Here is a 27,449-nt window from a genome sequence, read left to right as displayed (position 1 = left end):
CACCAGGAAGTACAGACAGAGGAAGGCAGTTCCAGAGTTAACCTGTTGCATAAATGAAGGACTGGGAGTAACGGTTAACTCTTGCATTAGAGAGTTGGACAGAAAAGGGATGAGAGTTAATATATATATATATATATATATATATATATATATATATATATATAGATAGATAGATAGATAGAGATAGATAGATAGATAGCCAGATAGCTATATGTTATGCTATGTGTTTTATGGGCGGCTTCCCGTCCCTAGAACGCCTAGGGTGCAGCTGGGTTTTCTTTCTAGACCAGAGCTTAGACAAACGAGAGAGGACCAAGGCATAAAAACACAGGGCAACAACTTTACACGTATATTGACAAATTCAACTGATGTGGAACGAGTAGACAATCTGATCAGTTTCATAGACAACAGTCAATACATTAATGGGTCTAGTATCGCACAGGATGCTGTATACACATGAGTCTAGTTCTGGTTCAAGAGGGCAAAGGCACTATTACACTGTTCGTGGTGGTGAGGCACTTTCTTGAGGCTTTCACTGCTCTGACACTGAGTTTATAAGATGAATACTGGGGGAGGAGGGGATGTTACTGATTTGCGCAAGGGAGGGGAATAGTTACAAGTGTCGTTACGAGGGGGCAAGGGTAATATCACTGTTGGTAATATTCACTGTCTGTTTCTGTGTTCTAGAGTCTCACTTGGCCCCACTGCACATTGGAAGTCACTTGGGCACCTGTTCTTTATTCACTTGTCTCGGTCTTTTCTGGTCTCACTGTATTTACTGTAAACTCACTTTTACACTCTTAGTGCCGATGTCACCACTATAAGTTCACTGTCTTTTCGTGCACACTTGGTTTCACTGGGGGAAGGGAAAGGCCAGGGCTTACAACTCTCGGCCTGGGGTGGGCAGAGGCCCTGTGGGAGTCTTTTCGTCCCACGGCCACGAGACCATTCTCATGGGCATTGCCTCTCTGCTGGGGCTCGGGCTGTGGGTGACGAAAGCCCCCTCACTGTCAGGGCTGGGTGCTGGGGTCTGGCCGTTGGGACTGGGGCCGAACAGGCATAGGAGGCACTCACTCAAGCGCATGGTGGAGGACCGGCGTTGCCTTCATCGGGGTGGGGAGTGGGCCTGCCTGAGGATCCAGAGGACATCCTCGGAGGGGCGCCAGCTACGGTCTTCTGTTGGGGCACCGCTGTAAGGGCTGGGCTGCGGCATCGCTCTCAGCCTGAGTCCATCAGGTAGGCGTCCTCTTCCTCCAGCCGGAGGGAGAACAATCCTGGGGACAGTACTGAGCTGCTCCACCACTCCTCCGAGTGGAGGTCCTCCTCCTGGAGGTTGCCTCAGTCTGGGTGGACAGGTGGGTAGCCTGTGCTCTTGCCAGAAGGCAGGACTGAGCTCAGCTCACTGTTTCATTGCAGAGTCACGGGGGGTGAGAGACTTTGGTGACTCTTCCTGGTGCGGCTATCGGCTGTCACTTGGTTCCCTTGGGCAACAGATGGAAGGCAGCTACAGGCCGTCCCTTCACTGTCGGTGCAGCTATCAGCCGTCGCTGGGGCCTGACTCCCTAACGGGCACTCAGGTGAGGTGAGGCTATGGGCCTTCGCCTGCCTGCCGGTGCGGCTATCGGCCATCACTGAAGTCCCGTAAGGAGGGTGCCGTGCAAGAGAGGAGCAGCTATAGGCCGTCTCCTCCCTATGGGCACGGCTATCGGCCGTCGCCGGTGGCGTGCCCTCTGAGGCAACTACAGAAGGAAAAGGGACGTATCTATCTCTCCCCAGCGCAGCTATCGGCCATTTGCTGGGTTCTGCAGGGGGTGTGAGCAGCACTGGGAGGAGCGGCTGTAGGCCATCTCCTAATTGATGGTCCGGCTATAGGCCATGACCTTTTTTGTTAGTGGCTATAGGCCGTCTCTGGTGCCCGGCTATAGGCCATGGCCCTCCTTTTTGGTGAGCAGCTATAGGCCATCTCTGGTGCCCGGCTGTAGGCTGTGGCCCTTCTATTTGGGAGCGGGTATAGGCCATCTCATTAAAAACTGAGTGGCTCTCGGCTGTCTCAGGTGCCTGGCTAAAGGCCGTGGCTGGGATGCTGCTCTGAACTGTTAGGCCAGCTCCCCCAGAAGGTAGTGCACTTTGACTAAGGTGGTGGCGGTGGGCGAGTTCTGGGGAATAGGGGTGCGCTGCCTGGGTGATCTTATGGCCCTGTTGTCCTGGCACAATCCGTGTGCCGTCCAGCCCTCTGTGTCCTCCTCCTGGGGGTGTGGTAACAGCTTGTATTGTTACCGCTGGCATTTTACCATATATATATATATATATATATATATATATATATATATATATATGTGTGTGTGTGTGTGTGTGTGTGTGTGTGTGTGTGTGTGTGCGTGTGTGTGTGGAGAGAGAGAGAGAGCTCTCCTTTCTCACTTAGCCCCTAATATTTATCTACCTCTATTTTTTATTCCTCTTCTTCTTACATTTCCTCTCCGCTTCCTTCTCTCTTTCACATTCTCTTACCCTCCTTTTATTTTTTATTCCTCTTCTTACTTTTCCTCTCCTCTTCCTTCTCTCCTTCTTATTTTCTCTTACCTTCCTTTCTTTTTTTCTTTTTACCTCTTTTTACTATCCCTCTTTTGGGTCTTTCCTGCTCACCTAGCCCACTGTTTTCTCTTCTCTTCATTGTCTTCACTTTCCTCGCTATTCGTCTTACACTTACGTCTCCCTTCTACCTACCTGTTTGTCTCTTCATTGTCCCATTTAACCCAGCAATAGAGCCTCGGACTTGAATCATCAGTGTTGCTGGTTGGATTCAAAGGGGAAACTGAGAAAAAAAAAAATCTCTTCTGCCTCAGTGTCCTCTTTTACTCGAAAGACAGTAATCCTAAGCCTTCCTTTTCTCCTTTCATCCTCCAGTGGCCCAATGCTTGAAGGTGGCGCTGATTATGAGTGACATGATCCTCTGGGAGAGTGGAGGTGCTGTAGTCATGCTCAAGAGGAGAGCTACAAACTATACTGAAATTTCAGTGGGCACGGTTATTGCAACAGACTCACGGATCAGAATCGACGTAAGTGAGAGAGAGAGAGAGAGAGAGAGAGAGAGAGAGAGAGAGAGAGAATTTGATATTTTATACATATACCGTATACAGCTTGTGTCCCCAGGTCCGCTGACAGCCATCACCAGGCCCGGAGCTAGATTATCGACAACGGGGCCCTCCCCCTGAAAACTGTGCTAAATACTGTACATTATACTTGAAGTCTAGCTATCGGCTAGGGTGTCACTGCACATTAATGTACTGGCAAAATAAAACAGCAATGATAACTACAATGAAATTATTGTATATTATGTAAAAAAAAAATAGAAATGAGTATGTATTTGTTCATGTAGCCTACATGCATTTCTGACTGATAAGTCTATATGTGGTTAAAACAAGAAAAGACGGCAGGTCAGAGGTTCTACATATTGTTATGTCCCCTTCCCAAGCAGCCACAGGCTCCAACAGCAGCATTACAGTATAGATGCTGCCCAGTGAGTTACTCCTCCCAGAGGCAGCTCTTCAGTGTGCAGTACATAGGATCAGCTCAGGCGTCGTAAATAAACACTGGCTTCTTGAGTTCACTGTCTTTATTTTCCGAATAATTACACTTAATGCTTGCCAACTTCACTGTCTTCACAAGTAGGGGAAGGTGGGGTAAGGCAGACCCATGGGGTGAGATGGAACCCCCCCTCTAAAACCAAGCAGAAAGGGTGAGGTACAGTTATTGGTAGCTAGATGTCCTCCCCGTCACCGAACAGATGCCCTTTTGTTGGCGGCATCCATGCCTAGATGCCGTTGTGTGTTCAAGAGAATATGTTGTCTTTTTTTGTGGTGCTGATGTTATTTGCACAAAGTAAAAAACTGGATTTTTCGTATTGAAATATTTGTTGTAATGACTTACTGTTTACGCTGGATATGCCCATGTGTGTGTGCATGATAAATATGTGCCATAAATTGCTATACAGAATTTGGATGTTTTGGTAATTGTTTTGCAAATGAATTTTAGTTTTGGGGGTAAGACGGAACCCGTGGGGTCCCATCTTACCCCTCACACTAAATATTTCACAAACCCTCAACATTTTCTTCTCTTTATCTATGGATTCCCCGGAAATGTGTGATAAATCTTGTGAGGGACAATCATGTCATGATTGTCATTTTGCCACCATATTGTAGTCACCGATGTTTCCTTCATGAAACCACTGAATGCCTACTATGTGAAGGCTGTTGAAACATTCCTCGGAAACAATCCCGGCAGACAGGTGACCATCCACAAACTAAGTGCATTGTTCGGAAAGGCCTATCTGCAGGCTGCTGTTCCAAACACAGCCATCAATGGCTGGAATGTTTCCACTGAGTAGCCAGGTTTTTGGTGAAGCTCATTTTTTACTTGCCCACCCTAAGGATATTCCATTAAATGGTGAAGAGGAAGAGGAAGATCCGGATGACCCAGTTGTCCCACCAATCATGACCATGGTCGATGAGCCTGACCTGCAAGGAGCTGCCGAGCTGGAAATTCCAACTGTGGTGCCTGGGTCTGTAACACTGAACGTGGCTCGGAGCCTGTTCAAGCCAGGTAGGTCACCTCAGGACATGATTCACTTGCCAAAGGTGTCCAACATTGTACGAAAGAAGGCAGTCAGGCCCCAAGGTCGAGCTCTTGTTTTGACAGGATCCCCATGCAAGACAGTTAGAGTCAGAAATTCACAAGAAAAAAGAAAAAGAACTGGCTCTTGCACAGAAGTGCCAAGAGAGAGAATGTTACAGGAAAGGCAAACTAGCAACTATGTCAGCAACAAAAAGACCTAAAAAAAAAAAAAAAAAAGACACACACACAAAAAAAAAGCAAAGCAAGCAAAGCCTGGGCCGTCCTGGACTCCTGACAGCAACAATGAAGATGGAGATTCAACCATGTGCTTGTATTGCAATGACACGTTTGGTAATTCTGTGCAAGGGGAAGGTTGGATTTGTTGCGCCATATGCAAAGGATCGGCACACGAAGAATGTGCAGGAATGACAGGGCAAAAGAAGGAGTGTGTATTGTTGTGAGTAAGAGATGGAAGAAGAACGTAAGAGAGTATGGATCAGTTGGCTCAAGGATTGTATGGGTAAGACTGAAAGTTGGACTACAAATGTGGGCAATTGTGTGCGTGTATGCGCCAACGCAAATCGTGCAAGCAGAGTGAGAGAAGACTTCTGGACAAAATTAAATATGGAAGTGTGCATTGAAAAGTTTGAAAGGAACGAGAGAGTGTTTATGATTGGTGATATGCATGGTAAAGTAGGGAATGTGAAGGTGGATGGAGTAGTTGGTGCGTGGGGTGTGCCTGCTGAGATAGATGAGAATGGCAGTGCGTTAGTGGACATTTGTGCCGGGAGGGGGTTGGTGATAGCCAATACCCTCATCAGGCACAAAATGATCCACAGGTATACATGGCGAGTGATGAGAAGGGTGGATGGTGAACTGAATGAAAGGAAGGCGATGATTGATTATGTGTGTGTGGATGAAAGGATGCGAAGATGTGTTATGGATGCAAAAGCATACAGAGGTTGGGGGAGTGGACTTGCTGACCACCACTTGGTGGTGGTTAGAATCAAGGTCCAAGTAAAATGGAGAAATAGAAGAAAGGAAGGACGGGAGGAAACAGTAGATGCAAGGAGAGTCGAAAGGTTACAAGAGGATGAGAAAAAGGCATAATATAAGAGAGAAGTAGAGGAACGATTGCGTAAATATGAATTGAAGCAGATGGGGGACGTGGAAGGCGTGTGCAAGATATTCACAGAAGAAATATGTGCAGCATGTGAGGTGGTGTGTGGGGTGAAGAGAAGACGAAAGGGGGTGGCACAAAAGAAAAAAGCATATAATGAATGGATGAGAAATAGGGGGGTGGAAGAAGTTGTGAGGTGGAAGAGAGAGTTACGTGCAGAAAGGAAGAGGGAGTTGAAAAGTTTAATAAGAGAGAGCAAGAAGTGAGTAGGTGAGGAATTTGGAAGGAATTTGAGTGTCGAGTGGAAGGAATGTAAGAAAATGCTCTGGAAAGAGGTAAAGAGAGTCAGACAGGGTGGCAATGAAGTTAGTAGGGGAGTGAAAGATAAAAATGGTAGATTAGTAATGGAGAAGAGAGAAAAAGTGAGCAGATGGAGAGAACACTTTAATTAATTGTTGAACATAGAGAACGAAAGTAATGCGAGCATAAGTGGCTGGGGAATGGATGGGAGAAGGAGGGAGGTGAGAAGACAGGATGAAATTAATAGGATGGAAGTAGCAGAAGCAATGAAGAAAGTCAAAATGTTGAAAGCCATAGGAATTGATGGACTGGTTGGTGAAAAGCTGAAGCATGGGGGAGAGATAGTAGTGGAATGGATGTGGAAGATTTGCAGATTGGCCTGGGAGGAAGGTAGACTCCCGGAGGATTGGACTTCAGGTATAATTATTCCCCTGTACAAAGGGAAAGGGGAAAAAGAAGTGTGAGAAAATCATAGGGGCATTGGTCTTCTTAGTGTAATAGGAAAAGTATACGGTAGGATACCTATTGACAGAGTTAGGGAAATAACAGAGGAATTAGTTGGAGAAAGACAGGGAGGCTGTAAGAAAGGAAGAGGTTGTGTTGATCAGATATTCATTCTTAGCTCTTCAGTGGAATAGTTTCTAGAGAAGAGAAAGAAGTTGTATGTGGCCTTCATGGATTTGGAGAAAACATATGACAGAGTGGAGAGACAAGGATTGCGGAAAGTATTATGAATATATGGAGTAGATGGGAAATTGTTGAATGCTGTGAAGAGTATATATGAGGGTGCTAAGGCTGCACTGCGTGTGGATAGTGAACTGAGTGAGTTTTTCTATTTGAAGGTTGGGTTGAAACAGGGATGTATCATGTCTCCATGGTTGTTCAATCTGTATATGGATGTGGTTACAAGAGAGATACAAGGTACGGCAGTGGATGCTGGAGTGGCCCTAATGAGAGAGGGCAGTGTTTGGAAACTCCCTGTACTGTTGTTTGCAGATGATACTGTGTTGATAAGTGAAGACGAAGGGCTGCAAGGCTTGGTGGATGAGTTTGGGAGAGTGTGTAAGAAACGGAATCTAAAGGTGAATGTAGGGAAGAGTAAAGTTATGGTCTTCGAGAGAGGTGAAGTCAGTGAATGTACAAGGATGTTGAATGACGAGGAATTGGAAAATGTGTGTACGTTTAAGTACTTGGATAGTGTGATGAGTAAGGATGGAAGATTGGAGGATGAAGTGTTTGAAAGAGTACAACAAGGAAGAAAGGTTGCTGGTTCCTTGAAGGCAGTGATAAACAGGGGAGTGAGCATGGAAGTGAAAAAGATGCTACATGACAGTATTGTGATACCAAATCTAACGTATGGAAGTGAAGCTTGGACGTTGCTGGAGAGACACAAGTCAAGAGTGAGAGCAGTGGATATGAATTATTTGAGAGGAGCCTGTGGAGTCACATGGAGAGACAGACTGACAAATGAGGATGTGAAGGAGCGTTGTGCTGTGGATATGGATGTGATAGGAAGCGTTAGGAGAAACACATTGAGGTGGTTTGGCCATTTGGAGAGGATGGTGAGAGACTGACGAGGAAAGTGTATGTGAGTGAGGTGAAGGGGGAGAGAGGGAGAAGATGGCCAAGGATGAGATGGAGGGATGGAGTTGAGAGCTATATGAGAGAGGGGTTGTGAATTGGGAGCGGGGCAGTGAAATGGCGGAGGACAAGGTGACGTGGTGGCGATTTGTTTGTGGCCACCCTGTGTAAGGGATTAAGACGTCTGGCATTTGATAGACAGATAGACTTTTACAGGAATAGGGCATGACAGATCGTCTCCACAACATATACAACCAGGTCCGCAGCCAAGAATTGAAATTTGGGGGAGGGGGGGCATCTCCATCGTAGGGAGGGCTTTACTTTGTTATGCTCTTCCTTCCACGTATATTTTTTCTAGAATGTATCGTATGAACATTTAATGAACTAATTATATACTCCATTATATTAGTGTAAGCACTGAAACCAGATGCAATCAGTGTTTTGGTACCAAAATAAACGTTCAGAAAACTGCAGGTTAAAATAGTTTATTGATAAATATATTTCAAAGGTTCCAAGAGTTTTTCCGTAGCTTCTTAGCTTTTTCAACTTTCATAAGTTTCAGCTCGTACCTTTTTCAGAGCTAATTATAACTCTGGCAGTATTTGCAATTTGCAAACTTGCACTGATATTGCTAACAAGGTTACGAGAAGACGTGCTTACCTGATCACTCGTCCCACTAAGTACTGTTTCGCATTGTCGGTTGAGTGACACCCTACGCTGCACCCGCTATCTAGTGTGCTACTGCCCAGACTGTCAAGTTGGTAGGCTTCACAGTGTTTTCGTAGGTATAAGTTTGAATTTGAAATGATGTTGCGCGCCGTTTTCCTAGCGGCACATGCCTCATAATTATAAACACGCAAACCGCTGTTGCGCTGATACGGTTCATTGAGCCATAACCAGGTTCAACTAAATTCCAGTCTAACACCTATAACCTATACCAGCTTATTTTACAATAATGAATTACATCATGACCATAATTATGATAACCGTCATTAAAGATAATAATATTCTTCGAATATAGTTTATCAAAATATTGTCTTGAGGCGTGAACACATCTGCAATGTCGGCCAGGATGGCATTTATGACTGAATACAAACCAGCAATAAAGATCTGACGGCGACCTCCCACATCTCAAATGTATTGGGCTTTCATTATCCAGCACAAGATATGCGTGTTATGATGTATTAGTTTATAAATATAACGCTCCACCATACCAAATATCAGCAGGACTGGTCGTTTTAGCTTAACAGGACTACCAACCTGAACATTTTCCCTTCCCTTCCAAGGGAATCTATTTGGATACCGATGGAAATCAAAACTCCTTCGAAGGGAAGGGAAAGTTCAGGGAAGGGATTATTTTTAAGAATACAGCTGTAAAAGACCTTGTACATACAACGATGTATGGGTCCACTCTTGTGAGTTGTCAAATGGCAAGTAGACTATGACAGAGCTTCCTCTGCCTAATAATACCTTAATCATCACCACCCCTACTTCCAATACCGCATTATCTTGTTACACCAACAACTTCCAATCTACAGCACACACACACACACACACACACTAGACACGAGAGTGGGAGGACGTGCCTGTGCATTGCTCTTCGCCTGGCCAATCTCGGCCCTCAAATGGCTATACCTAAAAAGTATTGTTATATGAGTCAAGCTCTGTACTAGGTCCAACTAAATAGTGTTCTTTTATAAAAGAGGAAGTTTAAGTAAAAGTGTTGTTCCAGTAACACAATACAACGAAGTAGGCAAAAGTGCCGAACAAGCAAAGCAGCTGTTTCAGTGTTGACTGTTTCATCTGCGAAGCAGAGGAATGCAAAACTGTATAACTAGAAGCTTTTCTGTTAGTGGTACCAGAAGATGACCAGCATCTTTAGCAAAATAACTTTGGAAGGAGTTAAGAAAAGGGACAAAGGTTGAAAGCAGGATGATGATTTCTACCAGGAACTGGTGGAAATGGAGACGCATAGTAATCTGGTAGAACGAGTGTTCAGATTAGACAAGGCATCTCAGAGGGAAATAGATAAAATTAAGAAGCAGTTGCACATGCAGAAGGAGGAAAATCAAAATTTAGTAAAGAAGATTAATAGGAAAGACACAACAATAGATGAATTATCGGTTGAGGTGGGTACACTTAGAAGGAAGATTAGTGAAATGGCAAGCACAGTTGTCAAGCATGAGAGTATTATGGAAGAGTTCAAAAGTGATACAGAGACAATAAGGCAGGCAAGCACTCTGATAGATCATATCTGTGATATTGAGGAGAAGATAATCCAGGTGAATGAAGTGATGCAAAGCAACAAAAATGATGTGGAAACCACATGTATGCTGAAATGGTGAAAGTAAAGAAAGACTTAGAAACAAGAGTCGAAGAAAAGAGCATTAAAAAGGAAGTGAAGAAAATAATCCAAAACAATCCAAAATTAGTCAAAGATTCAGCAGACATCAACAAATCTGTAGTAATCACTGGTACAGAGGAGGAAGAAATAAAAAATTTCGAGAGACAAAAAGGAGATGGCAAATGTAATGAGCATATTGAAGGAAGTATCAGAGGATATCTGAAGTAAAGACATAGTGGAACACAAAAGGCTAGGGAAATATGAGAAATAAATCAAGGCCTCAGAAAGTAGCCTTCCAGAGTGTTAACACTATGGAGGAAATACTGAAATGTGCAAACAAACATGAAAAATGAGGACTTCAAAAATGTATGGATAAAAAGCTGCCTAACTCAAGAGGAACTTGGATTACTAAAAGAGAAGATGGAGGAGGCAAGAACAAAGAATGAGGGAAGATCAGATCATGAGGAGAAGAACATTTTTTTTTTCTACAAAGCAATTGGATTGCAGGTAAGGAGAAAGGTAGTAGACCCAAATCATGACAAGTATGTAAACAAGATGATTAAGTTGATGTACTCTAATGTACATGGAATGTTATCTAAACTACTAGAGATGAATGACTACGGTATATCAAAGAAAAGGAACCACATATTGTTTGCCTAACTGAAACAAAATTAACACCAAGGCTATCAAACGATACCCTAAACCTAGAGGAACACGATATATGGAGAAGAGATAGGAACGTAAAAAAAGGAAAAGGAATTATAATATTAACAAAGAAAAATCTGCTAGTCAAAGAAATAGAACTTGATGTACGCTCACGGGTAGAACTGATCGCAGCAGAGATTAGTACGTCTGAAAGGAAAGTAACTGTGGCAAATTTATACACGCCACCCAGATCAAACATTTGCGAAAAGGCGAATTTGAAGACCTGGCAGAGAAAACAGTTCAAGAGTTTAAGAGCATTACATAGAATGGAGGAGAAATCTGAAAGAATTATACTATCTGGAGATTTCAATACAAATATAAATTGGAATACTCTAGATATAAAGCCAGGAAAACTGTTGGGACCAAAGGCTCCTGGACCTTGTGCAGAAGTTTTTCCTACTGCAACATGTAAAAGAATGCACCAGAAAAAAAGGGCTTGATGTACCATCAGTACTAGATCTTATATTTACGAGGCAAGAAAATTATATTGACAATATTATGTATCACCCTTCACTTGGCAAAAGTGACCACGCATTATTAAATTACAACTTGAGGATTGCATATGACACAGTTAATAGTAATGAAAGTTACAAAAAGAGCCTTAACTACAAAAAGGGCAACTATCATGACCTAAAGAAATACTTCTTAGAAATAGATTGGGAAAAAGAGTTTAGAGAACAAGATTTAAATGTTGTATATAGAAAATTCTGTGAACTTTACATCCCTCGGCACAAAGAAGCAGAAATGAAAATAAAGAAATGGTTTAATAAAGAATGTAAAGGATCAAAAGAAAAAAGAGACTTGTTAAGGGATAGATACAGAAGACACAATAGTGAGAGAGTATATAACAACTATAAACAGGCAAGACACGAATACACAAGAATAAGGAGAGAAGCTCAAAAACAGTTTGAGGAGGACATCATAAACAAAAGTAGGATCAACCAAAGCTGTTTTACAGCTACATCCGAAGCAAAACCAAAGTAAAACATAAAATACAATCCATTATGGATGAAGGGATCCTCTATATACAAGAGAGGGATATTTGTGAAGCAATAAATAAGAACTTCCAATCATTTTATACAGAAAATAATTTTGAGTGGAATGATATGGAACATGCATGCCCAAATATATTACCAGATATACAAATATCAGAAAAAGAAATACAAGAGGAGTTAAGTAAATTAGACAAAAGAAAAGCAAATGGTCCAAACGAAATTTCATGTTGGGTGCTACATGAATGTGCAAAGGAGTTAAGTAGACCATTATCCTTAATATTCAAGGAAACCTTGGGTCAAGGTAAACTACCTGATATTTGGAAGAAAGCACACATTTTTCCCACATTCAAGAAAGGGAATAGACAAAATCCACTCAACTACCGACCAGTATCACTAACCAGTGTTGTAGGATACTGGAAAAGCTGATAAGAAAAGTTTGGGTAAACCATCTAGAAGAACACATTATGATAACAGAAAGGCAATTTGGTTTCAGAAAGGGAAAATCATGTGTTACTAATCAATTGAGCTACTATGACAGAGTTGCAGAAACATTACAGAAAACAGAAGGATGGGTGGACAGTATCTATCTAGATTTCAAGAAAGCATTTGACGGAATGCCGCACCAAAGACTTTTATGGAAACTGTACCATCGAGGAGGAATCAGAGGCAAACTGTACTGTTGGATGCAAGATTTTCTCAGAAAAAGGGAAATGAGAACAGTACTAAGAGGAAATTACTCATCATGGAGGGAAGTGACTAGCGGAGTTCCATAGGGCTCAGTGCTGGCACCAATTATGTGTTTAGTGTATATAAATGATATAGACAGCAACATTGGAAATGAAAGCTATTTAAATATGTTTGCTGATGATGCAAAAACACAAAGGAGAATTACTGACACAGATTCTTGTAAAGAGCTACATGAAGAATTAAATAAACTTCATGAATGGAGCAATACATGGCAAATGGATTTCAATGTGGACAAATTTCATGTAATCAAGTTTGGTAAAAGTGGAAAAAGACCAGATTGGGATTATAAGTTAGGAAATAAGACCTTTCACATATCAGAAAGAGAGAAGGACTTAGGTGTGATTATCAATAACAGACTATCTCCGGCTGATCACATAGGTGAGAAGGTATGGAACATGTATACACTGCTTGCAAACATGAGAATAGCATTCACATACATAAATGAAGATATGCTGATGAAGATAATACCATCTTTCATCAGACCAACCCTGGACTATGCATCAGTAGTCTGGAATCCGCTTCTCAAGAAACACATGGATAAGATCGAAAAAAGTTCAAAGGGCCTCTACAAGGTGGGTACCAAGCTTAAAGGATCTAAGCTATGAAGAAAGACTAGAAAAACTGAATCTGCCAACACTACAGGAGAGAAGGAAAAGAGGAGACACGATTATGTTATATAAATGCTTATCAGGGAAGGAGAAAATAGACATAAATGAATACAAGTGGTCGTGGGCCCTTCGGGCCCCTCTCACGGGCTCTCATGTTTCTGTGCTGTTCTAGTGTAACGTTGTCACTATCGGCCGTCAAGGCGACATCGAAGGCCCATGATGGTTCATTTATGTGCTGTTCTAGTGTAACGTTGTCACTTGGATTTTTTGCAGCTAACCAATTGATCGTGTTATTTGCGGCTTCGGGAATGGTACCCAAGTTGCCCGAACGCAAGTCCGAAATAAACACACTGACACTCGGCTACTCCTACAGTTTATTTTAGTTGTACCTCTGGGCAAAAATTTTTACGGAGATCCTATGCCGGGCTCCGGGAGCGACGTTTTTTGGTGAAAATGTGATCACTCATTAAATATAGTAAAAGTTTTTAAATCGTGATGAGACCAGGTTTTTTCACCAGCGATTTTTTTTTGCGATTTTTGTGCCAATTTTGGTGCGATTTGACTGTAGTTTCGGCTGCCCAAAACACACATACACACACACACGGCTAGTGCTATAGTATATTAGATAATCACCTGTGGGGATGCATCAGCAAGAGGTCACTGCAAAACAAAAAGAGAAGCGATAAAGACGTATGGAGATTCAGTTTCCCAAATAGGGTAATTGATCGGTGGAATGCATTACCGAATGAAATAATGTGAGCCGAAACAATTCATAAATTTAAGGAGATGTATGATAAAAATGGTTTAAGACAGGACAGTAAGAGCTTGACTCATTCCTGTAAAGATACAATTAGGTAAAGAACAATTAGATAAGAACACACACACATACTCTCTCTCTCTCTCTCTCTCTCTCTCTCTCTCTCTCTCTCTCTCTCTCTCCATAGCATTAAAGCTAGTAATGTCGCATACTGTATAAACGTCATCCCCTTTTCATTCACCCTCATCCTTGTCTGGCCTATACATCCCCCTACTACCGTCTCCTCCACCAACCACTAGTGGCTCGAAACATGACTCGACCAATGCTGGGTTCTCAGCCAAGGAGAGAATGGAGTGACAACACTGACTGTAACAGGTACTCGCTATGTACTAGTACCTCATTAACCAATCTCTCCATTTCACATGGTCTCCTCCTTCTCTCCTCCGTGTCAGCTTACTTGCGTATGCTGTCGTAGCCAGTCTTTCATTTTCCATTCTTTCCACAGGAATGCAGATGCAAAATTAATATTAGAAAATTTTAGTTAATCAAGGGGAGTATATGCTTATTGACTACGCAGAGGTTCTTGAAACAGAAAACCACTATGGATTAAACATTTATGAGATGAAAGTTTTGCTACCTCCTGCTGCCTATCATTATGGATTGCAAGATTAGTGTTATAACGCAGCTGCTTGCCTACCGGTGTGAAAGATGGGCTTGGAGATCATAACAGACATCAGCAAAAATGCAAGATAATGAGGAAAACTTCACCCCTAGACTTTTCTCAGTATACATCCTACGACATTCCTTTTGGCCATTTTGTAGGTGTCTCCAACTCCACGTATGTTTGGCTCCACGTGACCGAACTCCACATGTGACCACAACACTACATAATTATGTGTCCATCTTCATTTTTGCCTTGTCCCTCATAAAGGACTGTATCACCACCAGGAGGAAGTAATATTCCCGAAATGGTTGGAAATCTGGTGAGAGAGAACTAGAGATACTATCTCAGGCCTGACTATCCCCCTTTGCTGATCTTTTTAAGTGTTTTAGTAACATGAGAAATAGGCCAGCATACACTCCTAAGCATTTCCCTCCAACTGTCTAGATGTACGAGATACCTGAGCATTTTCTTAGAACAAAGTCTTCCACTTACTCGTACTCTGCCAATTTATTCTTTTCATTGGATACTTCTGATCATAGTCATACCTCAGTAACCTGTCCTATCACTCCGGTAAAGCCTGTGAATCTTTCCAAGAAGTGGCATCTGTTGCATTTTATTGCTGCAGATTGGGAGCCCCCTAGGCAGTATTTCTTAGATATTCCTATAAATAATTATTGCTTTCGTGTCTAAGAACCATCTTAATGTGCTTCACTCATTACGGAAGTATATTCTCTCGGGCTTCAGACATCCATCCCTTTCTCCTACCCGCTGACTATTGCTAAAACACCTTTGTTTAATTATGCCTGTTGTCAACAAGGAGGTAGCGTACAAAATGTAGTAGCCCAACTTATCATGAAACTCGATCTTTAAAAGTTTCTGCCTGGAATCTGGCAAGCCTGTTCGTATTGCTAAAAATAATTTCATTGGCTCTAAAATGCTCTGGACACTTCAACTCAAGATCTCGCTTCTTTTTCACATCATTACAAAAATCTTTCTATTAACTGTACTTCATCTTCCTTTCCTTTTCTTTTCCAGTCTGATAGTTCTGTAGTTCTTTCTTCTACTGATAAGGCAGAAGTCTATGCCCAAACTTTCTCCTCCATTTCCACTTCGGACAGTTCCAGTGCTAATCTCCTTCCCCTACTTATGGTTGTCATTTAAATTTCTTCAATTGATGTATTTTCTGCCTTCTCTGGCCTCAGTACCCAAAAGGCATACAGACCTAATAGGATGCCTCCTGTTGTTCTCTGAGACTATTCTGTGCTGACATCCAGCCTTAGTGTGTGTGTGTGTGTGTGTGTGTGTGTGTGTGTGTGTGTGTGTGTGTGTGTGTGTGCTTAATTTCCTTTCAAATTGCACCTCTACTTCTTAGTGGAAGTTTGCTCTCATTCAGCCTGTCCAGAAGGGTGATCATTCCCAGCCGTCTAACTATGATTTACTTGATTTAGTAAAACTACTTCTAAAGTCTTTATATCTACCTTTATCAGAAAGATTTGGAAGTATCTTTTTTGTCAGATCCTTCTCTTTGATTGCTAGGATGGGTTCCGCCAAGGATACTCCACTACTGATCACCTTCTCTGAATCTTGGTCATCCTCTGACTGGCAGGATTGGTTTCGCCAAGGACACTCCACTCCTGATCACCTTCATCTCTGAATCTTGATCATCCTCCCTTCGGGACTGTGCCGAAACCTTTGCCATCGCACTTGACATCTCAAAGACATTCGACTGAGTCTGGCATGAATCTTTAACTTCCAAACTGCCCTCTTGCGGCTTCTATCCTTCTGTCTGTGGCTTCATCCCAGGCTTTTTTCAGGATATTCTTTAGCTGCTGCTGTAGTCGACCACTGTTCCTCTTCTAAAGCTATTTATAATAATGTTCTTGAGGGCTCTGCCTTGTCATCAATTCTCATTCTCTTAATAATCAGCGATCTGAACTGCACATCAGGCCTTGTCTGCTCATATGGTGATGACTCCATCGTCATATTTCCACCCGCGTATTCCAGATCCCATCACAGCAGTTACTTCAGGATCACGGAAAGAAGCTACATCTAATTTCTGACTTGACTGCCGTTTCTGGGTGGTTTTACAAAACTGTCAGTTCCTACACCTTCAAGCGGTTAAAATCTTTCACACGAACATCCCTGGATATTTAACAACATAGAGATGATGATCTGTTAATATCTTCTTTTCTTTTTTTTTATTGGACTTATTTGGGAAAGTTCATGTTACCACCCTTACAAATTTGTTACCAAGAGACTGGGGGTGCTAAGTCGACTCCATGCTTTCTTTACCCCTGCACAGCTGCTTACTTTACGCAGGGATCCACAGTGTTTACCCCTGCGTGGAGTACAACTTGCATGTGTGTGTGTTGGGGGGGGGGTACAACTTGCATGTGTGTGTGTTGGGGGGGGAGGGGACTCCACACACATCTCATCTACATAGTGAAGAGTGAAAGAGTAAAAGAATTTCCATCTCTAATTCGTCTCCTCTTACTGACTTCCTTAAATCTCTCTCTCTTTGCTGCACATTTTTCCATTTACTATTGTTACTTCAAAAGCATCTGCCCTTCCGAACTGTCCACATGCGTACCCCTTCCATTACTTCCGGCGTAGAGAGATACCTTGTCCTTTTGAAAAAAGCTTGTCCCCTATGCTTTGCACATGTGTCGTCAGCTGCCAGATACTTGCCAGACGTACGAATCATTCACACTCTAATTCTAAGTTTACCTCACCGAGAGAGGAAATAACCAGTCACGAGTTCTTCTCTCCCACAGTTAGTGAGTAAATGATTCGTATGTCAGGCAGCCGATGGTGCAAACGCAAAGCACAGGGGACATGATTTTCAATGGGACATAATATCTCGCTCACTGGTGAGCAGCGCTTGCTCTAACCCCTTTTCTTCCCAACTCCCTCTCCGATTTTCTTGTTCGCTTAAGTATGCAACAGGTCTGTTCTGGAACTGTCTTCATCAAACTATTTCTCTCTGCCTATGAACCTCATGTTACATCCCCACCCCACACTGCCACAGGCTCCAACAGCAGTAGTTCAGAATAGGAAGGACGTTGCCAAGTGAGTTGTTCTTCCTATGGTCAGCCTTTAGGTGTACAGTGCACAAGATCAGCTCAGGCGTCGTAATAAACACTGACGTCTTAACTTCACTGACTTTATTTTCCAAATAATTACACTTATGCTTTCCAACTTCACTTCACTGTTTTCACAAGCACTGTAGCCATTCAAACTTTACTAACTGCATTTACATGTAATGCTTGACAGCACTTCACTATTTTCACAAGTAACGAAGACAATCATCACTAATTGCAATAATATTACACTTAATGCTTCCCAGCAACTCTTCACAAACCTCACTAACTGCACTGACACTCAAACCGAACTGAAAACCGACTGAACTTGAAAAAGTCTCTTCCCCATCTTTATATAAGCTTGCATTGTACTAGAAACATCTACATTTTTCCACATTTCTGGCGTATTCTGGAAAGAGAGCACAGTTACCAACTCGGAGACAACCAAAACATGCCAGTTTTCTTACATTACGTAACACTGTAAGTTATTTACCATACAAACTTAATTTCCATTACATAATTTAATTTTAATTTCCCGCTTCCTATGATCTCCAGTCTTTCAAACGCAGTGTGTCCAGGCATCTCGAAATGATCGGATCTTGAATTTGGCTCTCTCTTGTATTTTGTTTTTCTCTTGGAAGGAACAATAATTTCAGGCTCGCGGCCTTTGGTTCCTTCTTCCTCTCATTAAAAAATAAAAATAGATAAATAAAACATCTTAAAGAAAAAGAGCACAAAAATAAATGTACAATTTACGAAATTACGTTTACTAACAGCAGGCAAACTGGCGACTCTGACTCGCACCAGTGCCGGAACTTCCGTACGCGAAACGCCGAGAAGCTTCTCGAGCACCTAACTGGCAAATCCCGCTTCTTAACACTTTTTTTTTAATGCCCAAACGTCTCGAAATGAATGGATATAGATTTTGGCTTTCTTTTGTCCTGCTTTTCTTGGAAATAACAACTTTGTGGGTTTTAGCGTTTGAGTTTTTTCTTTAGTTAAAAAATGTCGAACTCCCCATATTTGTCCATCCTCGCATGTGTTCCCCATATCTCACATGTATCAACCCGACATGTGTGAATCCAACCTCCAATATAATTATGTATGAAATTCCACTTGTGTGTATCCAACGCCAAATCCGTGCATCTAACCTTATTTATGTCCAAAATCCAGCTTGAGTGTGTTTGTGTGTGTGTGTTTAATGCAAAAGCAAGGAAACTAAGGTTAAGGGACTGGTAAAGCTTTGTTAAAAAATGCACGGATTGATAGCTAGATGAGAGAGTAGGGGACAAATAGATAGTTAAGATGCTGATAAATGAACACACACATACCGATATATATGCATGTATTTTCAACTCATTATATGTATCCAACCCTATAGGGCAGAAGGTGGCAAAGTGTAGTGCTCAAATGCGCAGATCCCCGAAGTTTCTTATGGCTGGGTAGTGGCCCCACACTTTACCAGACCTACACCTGCAGCTCTTACGGCTACTGGGTCCACGACGCCTCACGCTGCGTCTCGGGTAAGGATTTGTTTGTAAAGGATATATCGGTGAATTGGAAGGTAGGTGGGTAGGCGAACAGATGGACAGTTATTTGTGTAGGTAAACAGGCAGCAAGTTATATACATTGAGCTTGGCTAGGTTGAGGCCCCAACGTCGGCCCTAGTTACAGGAATGCTACCTACCCTACCTACCTAACTACCTACCTACCTACCTACTTACATACATACATACATACATAAATACGACCTACCTACCTACCTACAGTACATGCATACATAGAAACATACAAGGAGCTTCTACTAGCTAATGCTCGAATGTAATAGATTTACCAAAACAGTAAAATATTTCTCGAAAACAGACAAATAGTATAGCCAGATAAGCACTGATATACTGATGACCCTTAAAACACCACACAACCACGACTACCACAAGCGATTTAGCACATTTTTTTCATCGTAAGAGAACAATGGTACGGTTCGTGCAGTTTGTATTATCGTGACTGGAAGATATGATGGTTATTCCTGCAAGTGATGTTTATTTCACTGTTGCTGGACATTCCCACGGGACCTTGACGAAGGGGAAAAAGAGGAAAGTTGTTTTTTCTGGGGAGCTTTTATACTCACCGAGTTTACTTTCGCAAGGGATTGAATCTAATTCTTGTGAGAGGCCAGAAGTTCCAGTGACACTCTGCTTCTCACCTAAAACTGCTAATCGCTGTGACCGTGGCTGCTTTGTCGTACATCAGCATTTCAACAAGAGGTAGAGAGATGGCAGTCAATGTACAGAAGTCGCCTCATAGTAATAATGTGGTCCCCAGCCTAAGCTACTGAAATAAAGGCTGGACTTTGTTAGGAGGGTACAGGGCAAAATTACGAGTGGAATTGAGTTCTATGAGAGGAGCATGTTAAGTTGTGTAGAAGCAAACCTATAAGCGAGGAAGTTCGGAATCGTTATGGTGTTGATGTAAACGTACTGGACAGCGCTAATAAGTTTTGTCGCCACATGAACCGATAGGAGATTGTGTTAGGACTCCATATTATAAATACAGTTAATTATAGAAAACATGACAGACAGATAGATAGACAGACAGATAGAAGCAGCAAGTCAGAGGTATTGTGTCTGCGAGAATCGAGCAATGCTAAACATGCTTACACGCTCTAACTCAAGGAATGCTTTATAGGCACACGACAGCGTGTAAGCATGTCTTTGAGAGAGGTGAAGTCAGTGAATGTACAGCGAGGTTGGATGGTGAGGAATTGGAAAATGTGAATATGTTTAAGTACTTGGGTAGTGTGATGAGTAAGGATGGAGGTTTGGAGGGTGAAGTGCGTGAAAGGGTACAGCAGGGAAGAAAGGTTGCTGGTTCTTTGAAAGCAGTGATAAGAAACAGGGAAGTGAGCATGGAAGTGAAAAAGTTACTACATGACAGTATTGTGATACCAACTCTAACGTACGGAAGTGAAGCTTGGACGTTGTTGGAAGGACACAAGTCAAGAGTAAGAGCAGTGGAAATGAGTTATTTAAGAGGAGCCTGTGGAGTCACATGGAGGGACAGGCTGACGGATAAGGATATAAAGGAGCGTTGTGGTGTGGATGTGGATGTGATAGGAAGCGTTATGAGGAACACACTGAGGTGGTTTGGCCATGTGGAGAGGATGGAGGGTGAAATACTGACGAAGAGAGTGTATGTGAGTGAGGTGGAGGGGGGAAGAGGGCGGGGGAGACCGAGGATGAGATGGAAGGATGGGGTGGAGAGGTATATGAGAGGGGGGGGGTGAGTTGGGAGCAGGGCAGTGAAATGGCGGGGGACAGGGCGACTTGGAGGCGATTTGTTTGTGGCCACCCCAAACGGGATTGAGGTGTCTGGCAATAGATAGATAGATAGATAGACAGCGCCTAGTGACCATACAAACACATACTCACACACAGGTTTCTAGAACATTCCAACAACAGTATAACACACGTGACACGACCCCTGCTACACCAGAATTTAGGAAGCAGAGCTCAGAAGGAGGTTAGCCATAGAACTGACAGGTAGTAGGGAGAAGGAGCCTAGCAACATGGGCGAGAGGGTGGAAGAGAGAGAGAGAGAGAGAGAGAGAGAGAGAGAGTGAGACAGGGAGGTTAGCTTGTGGGACTCTATACTTCACTCATGTGTGAGAGACTTTGTTAATATTTCCAAGACAAGTAAAAATAGTCCCATACTCATCTTTACCTCTCCTGTCATTGCATGACAAATGGGAACGAAGATTATCTACGTACAAAACTACTCACGTATAACAACCGCTCGTCCACGAGTCTAATATGTGTATAACTGATCTACAAAACTTCACTACAAGAACCTACAAAGTTATTGTGAGATATGATGGCAGCGGTGGGATACGAACCTCGTCTACGAATCTACAGTGAATTCCTACAAAATACAAGCTACAAGCCTACAAGCCTATTAGTCTACAAGCCTACGAGTCTATGAGTGTACAGTTGATTCTGCATTATCAAGATTGAAAACAAAAAATACCTCTTACAACCAACAACTCACAACCAGCTCCTGACAATATTCTCTCCAACCCTTCGTCTGCCCGATCATCACGTTGATGTAGTTTAACAAAATATTGATACAAACAGTCTTGCAATTTCTACGACGAACCAACGAACTACAATCATCTACAATCAACTACAAGTAACAACTCTACGAGTCGTCTGTATAATCTTCTACACACACCTACAGTACAAGTAGCGGCAGTCTTCATCCCACAACAAGTAAATCACAAGAGAAAAGGACCGAGAATACATCGAGAAAGAAAAACAAAACAAACAAACGAAGAGAGACACGACTCACAACTCACAACCATCTGACCTCACCCTCCTTTCTCTCCTACCGTCCCCCAACCTCCACCGCTGACGCAGGAGTGAAGAGATCATGACGACGCGGCAAATACCAAGCCCATATTCACAACTCATCTTACTCACTCATCTTCACTCAAGTTACTCATCGCTACTCAGTTACTCACCACAGCTACCAATGTGGGAAGTCGACGTCACCATACATTTTTGCTAAGACGACAACACGTCAATCAACCACTGAAGGACAACGCTATCACCACGTGCAACACCACTCACACAATTCCCACCACGGTAAAAATTAGTGAGTTACATAGTTACTTCATTTATACAATACACAGTGATAGACAACACATTTTGCACAAACATATAAAACGTGCTGTATAATTACAACTTAAATACATATACCTACTTCAATTATCTTCATAATTCAATCATTGAATACTTGCACCAACAATAAATATTCTACACTGTATATATTCATTCATGTATTATAGCATTTATTTACTACCAACGAGTATTACCATTCATACCTACATTAAATACGTGTTTCATACATACAGCTATAAACTATTACATCCACAAAGTAATACAGAAAATATACTATCACAATTACTCAGTGAACGATTAAAAGAACTATATTAAACATTTATTAATTAAAGATACCTGGTGGAAACAGACAAATTAAGTTACAAAAAAAAAAAAAATGGCCAAAACAAATGACGTTAGCAGGAATGAACATCTTCCACACAATCGTGAAGACAAAGATTTCCACACAGTGCTGACACACAGTATATTGCCCACGATAGGTACAAGTGAAACCAAGTCAGTGTATATAGTTAATACTGTATATAGTGAATATATATTTCTTTTTATAAAATAACAAAATATGGGACTTTATAATATCATTTTCAGTAATATCTGTGCAATATAAACTAAACCTTAAAAAAGGGTCCCAAGGAAATTAGCCAGCAATTATGCAACCTCGAACAACACCGAAAAAGCGTAGACAAACGAAGAAAAACAAACTATAGAAAATCAATACATACAAAAAAGAAAAGAAAAAAGAAATACAGTACGATCTCATAACAAACAAATGAAAATAAGCGTAAGTGTTACTACAAATGCCAAAATACCACATAAACTCCTTCTATAAGAGAAACAAAAAGCAAATTAGTGTTCTCCACAAGCAAGTGACATGGCACATCATCACATAAACTCCTATACGTGAAACAAAAAGATAATTAGTGTTCTCCACAAGCAAGTGGCATGGCACATCATCACATAAACTCCTTCTATAAGTGAAACAAAAAGCAAATTGTTGTCTCCACAAGCTAGTGGCATGGCACATCATCGACCGCAGCATGACCGGATTCAGTGTCAGGACTGCAATTATTACAATTATGTTACTACAAACGATATGTAACTACAAACAATATGTAACAATTATGTAAGTTGCATTAACAAGATGTAACTTTTATGTAACTTTAACTACAATTATAAGGCCAACACAAACATGTAACAGTTGCATTAACAAAATGTAACTACAATTATAAGGCCAACACAATTATGTAACAGTTGCATTAACAAAATGTAACTACAATTATAAGGCCAACACAATTACGCATTACCACAATATTATGTATAAATTCATACAACGTTACCACAATTCTGTATTACCAGAATCATCACACAAGTTAGGTGAAATATTAGACATTATTAAAGGGATAACTCAATATGTAATGTAATAACCTAGCAGTATTACCATTGCACAGTTATATGCGTATGTCTGTTATACATACACATCTTACAAAATGTCATACAACAACCATTGCATTTATTCAAATATGTATACAACTTGTTTAAAATGTAATATTACTAGATCATTGCAATTTACCATGAATATTATATGTATACAATATTATAATCAATATTATGTACTAATAGATTAGCATATGTCAATGATAAGTACTGTCGGAGGACCTCCAGCAGCGTGACCGAGCAATGTTAAGACTCCATATTATAAATACAATTAATTATAGAAAACATGATAGATAGATAGATAGATAGGTAGACAGACAGATAGAAGCAGCAATCAGAGGTATTGTGTTTGCAAGAATCGAGCAATGGTAAACATGCTTACACACTCTAACTCAAGGAATGCTTTATAGGCACACGACAGCACCTAGTGACCATACGCACACATACACACATACTCACATACAGGTTTCTAGAACATTCCAACAACAGTGTAACACACGTGACACGACCCCTGCTACACCAGAATTTAGGAAGCAGAGCTCAGAAGGAGGTCAGCCATAGAACTGACAGGTAGTAGGGAGAAGGAGCCTAGCAACGTGGGCGAGAGGGTGGAAGAGAGAGAGAGAGAGAGAGAGAGAGAGAGAGAGAGAGACAGGGAGGTTAGCTCGCGGGACTCTATACTTCACTCGTGTGTGAGAGACATTGTTAATATTTCCAAGACAAGTAAAAATAGTCCCACACTATTCTTTACCTCTCCTGTCATTGCATGACAAATGGGAACGAAGATTATCTACTTACAAAACTACTCACGTATAACAACTGCTTGTTCACGAGTCTAATATAACTATAACTGATCTACAAAACTTCACTACAAGAACCTACAAAGTTATTGTGAGAATTGAACGAGTGACGTGAAGAGCGTATGTGAGTGAGGTGAAGAGAGAGAAATGGGGAGAGGAAGGCCGAGATCATTTCGAGGGATTCGAAAAGAATATATAGGAGAGTGGTGCAAAAAGAGAGGAGGGATGCCCAATGGCGGAAGACAGTGCGACGTGAAGACGATTGGTTTGTGGTCACACCATCTAGAATTAAGGTATCTGGCTATACTTAAATAAGTAGAATTTAGGCAACATGGTAGGGACAGGAGCAGTTGCCTCCTCCGGTGTTATAAGGCAAAATCTATCCTCATGCCTTGTTCAGGAATCGTTGGTAACTTCAATGTGTGGCATGTTCTTATCCCTCCCTCTTTATTGGTATAGTCATCGCAGCATGTTTATGTGAACAGTGGACAAAATCTCGAGTGAACATTCTCCTTATACCAAACGTAATAAATCTGATATCCTTCTGACCTACTCTTCATCTTCTTGTTCATCGGCGTGTTAGATGTGATGTCTTTCCTCATCACTGCTTCTGCTACCTTAAGCTTTTCTTATTTCTCTGGAGCACAAAGAGCTCTCTCTCTCTCTCTCTCTCTCTCTCTCTCTCTCTCTCTCTCTGTTCTCATAGGTTCCTCTTCATTTATCCAAACGTATGGATATCTTTCCTTTCCTCCTTTTGCACATATCTTCCTCATCTTCTCTCTGTTCCAAGCTTACAAGAAGTGGCCTCTCCTCTTCCTTCTCATACCTTCTGTCGCTTCTCTTGCAGCAAAAACACATTTGCTCCTCCTTCCGTTCCCTTAATACCTTTCTCTTCTTTTGGACCAGCACGAAGTGACCTCTCGTTCCTACCCTTGTAATACGTGCATCTCTTGTTTCTTAGCTTCATACTGTCATCCTCCTCATCTTGCAAGAAATAATCTCTCCCTCCCTCGCCTCTCCTCACACCTTTTCTCCATGCAAACCTCTCTCTCTCTCTCTCTCTCTCTCTCTCTCTCTCTCTCTCTCTCTCTCTCTCTCTCATTGTAGCTCGTTTTGCTTCTGAGCTTTTAAGAAGTGATATTTTTTTTTCTTCCTTCCTCATATGCCTCATCCTTCATCGATCCCAACAAAAAGAGATCTCTCCCTTATGTCTCACCCGACCTTTTTTCCTGCAGTGTGCAAGACAGTGGGAGGGTCTGTGTGTAGGTTTCCATTCTTGTACAACGGCACTGAGTACAACAGTTGCACGTTACTCCACACGCAGCAGCCGTCGTGTGGGCTGGTGTACAACGTGACCACTTCTCTCCTTCTCCACACCTGTGACATGGACAACTCTACCAGTATTTGCGGCACTGCACAAAGTAAATATCAGAGTTTTCAGTCATTTCATTATCATCTTTACTATTATCACCTTTATCACGGTCTTTTCTGTCACTGAGATTTGTCACTGTAATATCAATCATTGTCACCGTTGCCATTGCAACCTGTCTCACTATCGATTTTATTACCATTGCCTTGATATTTTTCCTCATCATCATCATCATCATCATCACCTCTTCTCACCGGCACACTCCACCGCCACGCCTGCGCTATGGACAACTGTGACAGGGTCTGTGGATGTGGACCCAGTATCTGTTAGATTGATCACAGTTATCTTTGCATTTATTATTACTGTCTCTGACATTTTCCCATCTATGTCCATCATTTCTGTCACAGTTGCCTGTCATTATCATCTCTGATAATCTTACATTTATCTTCAACATTTCTGTCACTGATGTCATAATGATTATTACCGTCATCATCTTTATCATAATCACCTCTGTCATTATTTGTTTGGGTTGCATATCTCCTATATTAAGCAAATCTCCTCCAAACTACTGGATAACATCCTTCTGAGGTGTGGCACAATTTTATGGTGCACCCTGTGTGTATGTGTGTGTGTTCTTACCTAATTGTTCTTACCTAATTGTATCTTTACAGGAATGAGTCAAGCTCGTTCTGTCCCGTGTCTTAAACCATATTGATCGTACATATCCTTAAATCTGTGAATTGTTTTGGCACACACTATTTCATTCGGTAGTGCATTCCACTGATCAATTGCTCTGTTTGGGAAACTGAATTTCCTCACGTCTTTATCACCTCTTCTTCTTATGCAGTTTTTTGCAGTGTCCTCTTGCTGATGCTTCTCCATATGTTAAGTAATCATTTATGTCTATTTTCTCCTTCCCTGATATGCATTTATATAGCATTATCATGTCACCTCTTTTCCTTCTCTCCTGTAGTGTTGGTAGATTCAGTTTATTTAGTCTTTCTTCGTAGCTTAGATCCCCTAAGCTTGGTATCCATCTTGTGGCGGCCCTTTGAACTTTTTCAATCATGTCTATGTGTTTTTTGAGATGAGGACTCCAGACTACTGATGCATGCTCCAGGGTTAGTCTGGTGAATGATGTTATTATCTTTCTTAGCATGTCTTCATTTATGTATGTGAATGCTATTCTCATATTTGCAAGCAGTGTATACATGTTCCTTACCTTCTCACTGATGTGGTCAGCCGGAGATAGTCTGTTATTGATAATCACACCTAGGTCCTTTTCTCTTTCTGATGTATGTAGGGTTTTATTTCCTAACGTATAATCCCAATCAGGTCTTTTTCCACTTTTACCAATCTTGATTACATGACACTTGTCCACATTGAATTCCATTTGCCATGTATTACTCCATTCATGAAGTTTATTTAATTCTTCTTGTAGCTCTTTACAAGAGTCTGTGTTAGTAATTCTCCTTTGTATTTTTGCATCATCTGCAAACATATTTAGATAGCTTTCATTTCCAGTGTTACTATCTATATCATTTATATACACTAAAAACATGATTGGTGCCAGCACTGAGCCCTGTGGTACTCCACTAGTCACTTCTTTCCATGATGAATAGTTTCCCCTTAACTGTTCTCATTTCTCTTTTTATGAGAAA

General features: G+C 41.6%; 1 pseudogene; it reads left to right on the top strand.

Moving 5' to 3' along the window:
• The first annotated feature begins 4,170 nt into the window (after positions 1-4,170).
• The window catches only part of LOC145407785 (uncharacterized), a 32,210-nt pseudogene continuing 8,931 nt past the window's right edge, over positions 4,171-27,449 (top strand).

Source organism: Coenobita brevimanus, chromosome 74, assembly GCF_032717465.1.
Source record: "Coenobita brevimanus isolate Jiangsu-jjx chromosome 74, ASM3271746v2, whole genome shotgun sequence".
Taxonomy (NCBI): domain Eukaryota; kingdom Metazoa; phylum Arthropoda; class Malacostraca; order Decapoda; family Coenobitidae; genus Coenobita; species Coenobita brevimanus.
The sequence above is the reverse complement of the archived record's forward strand: the minus strand, read 5'-3'. Positions and strand labels throughout refer to the sequence as shown.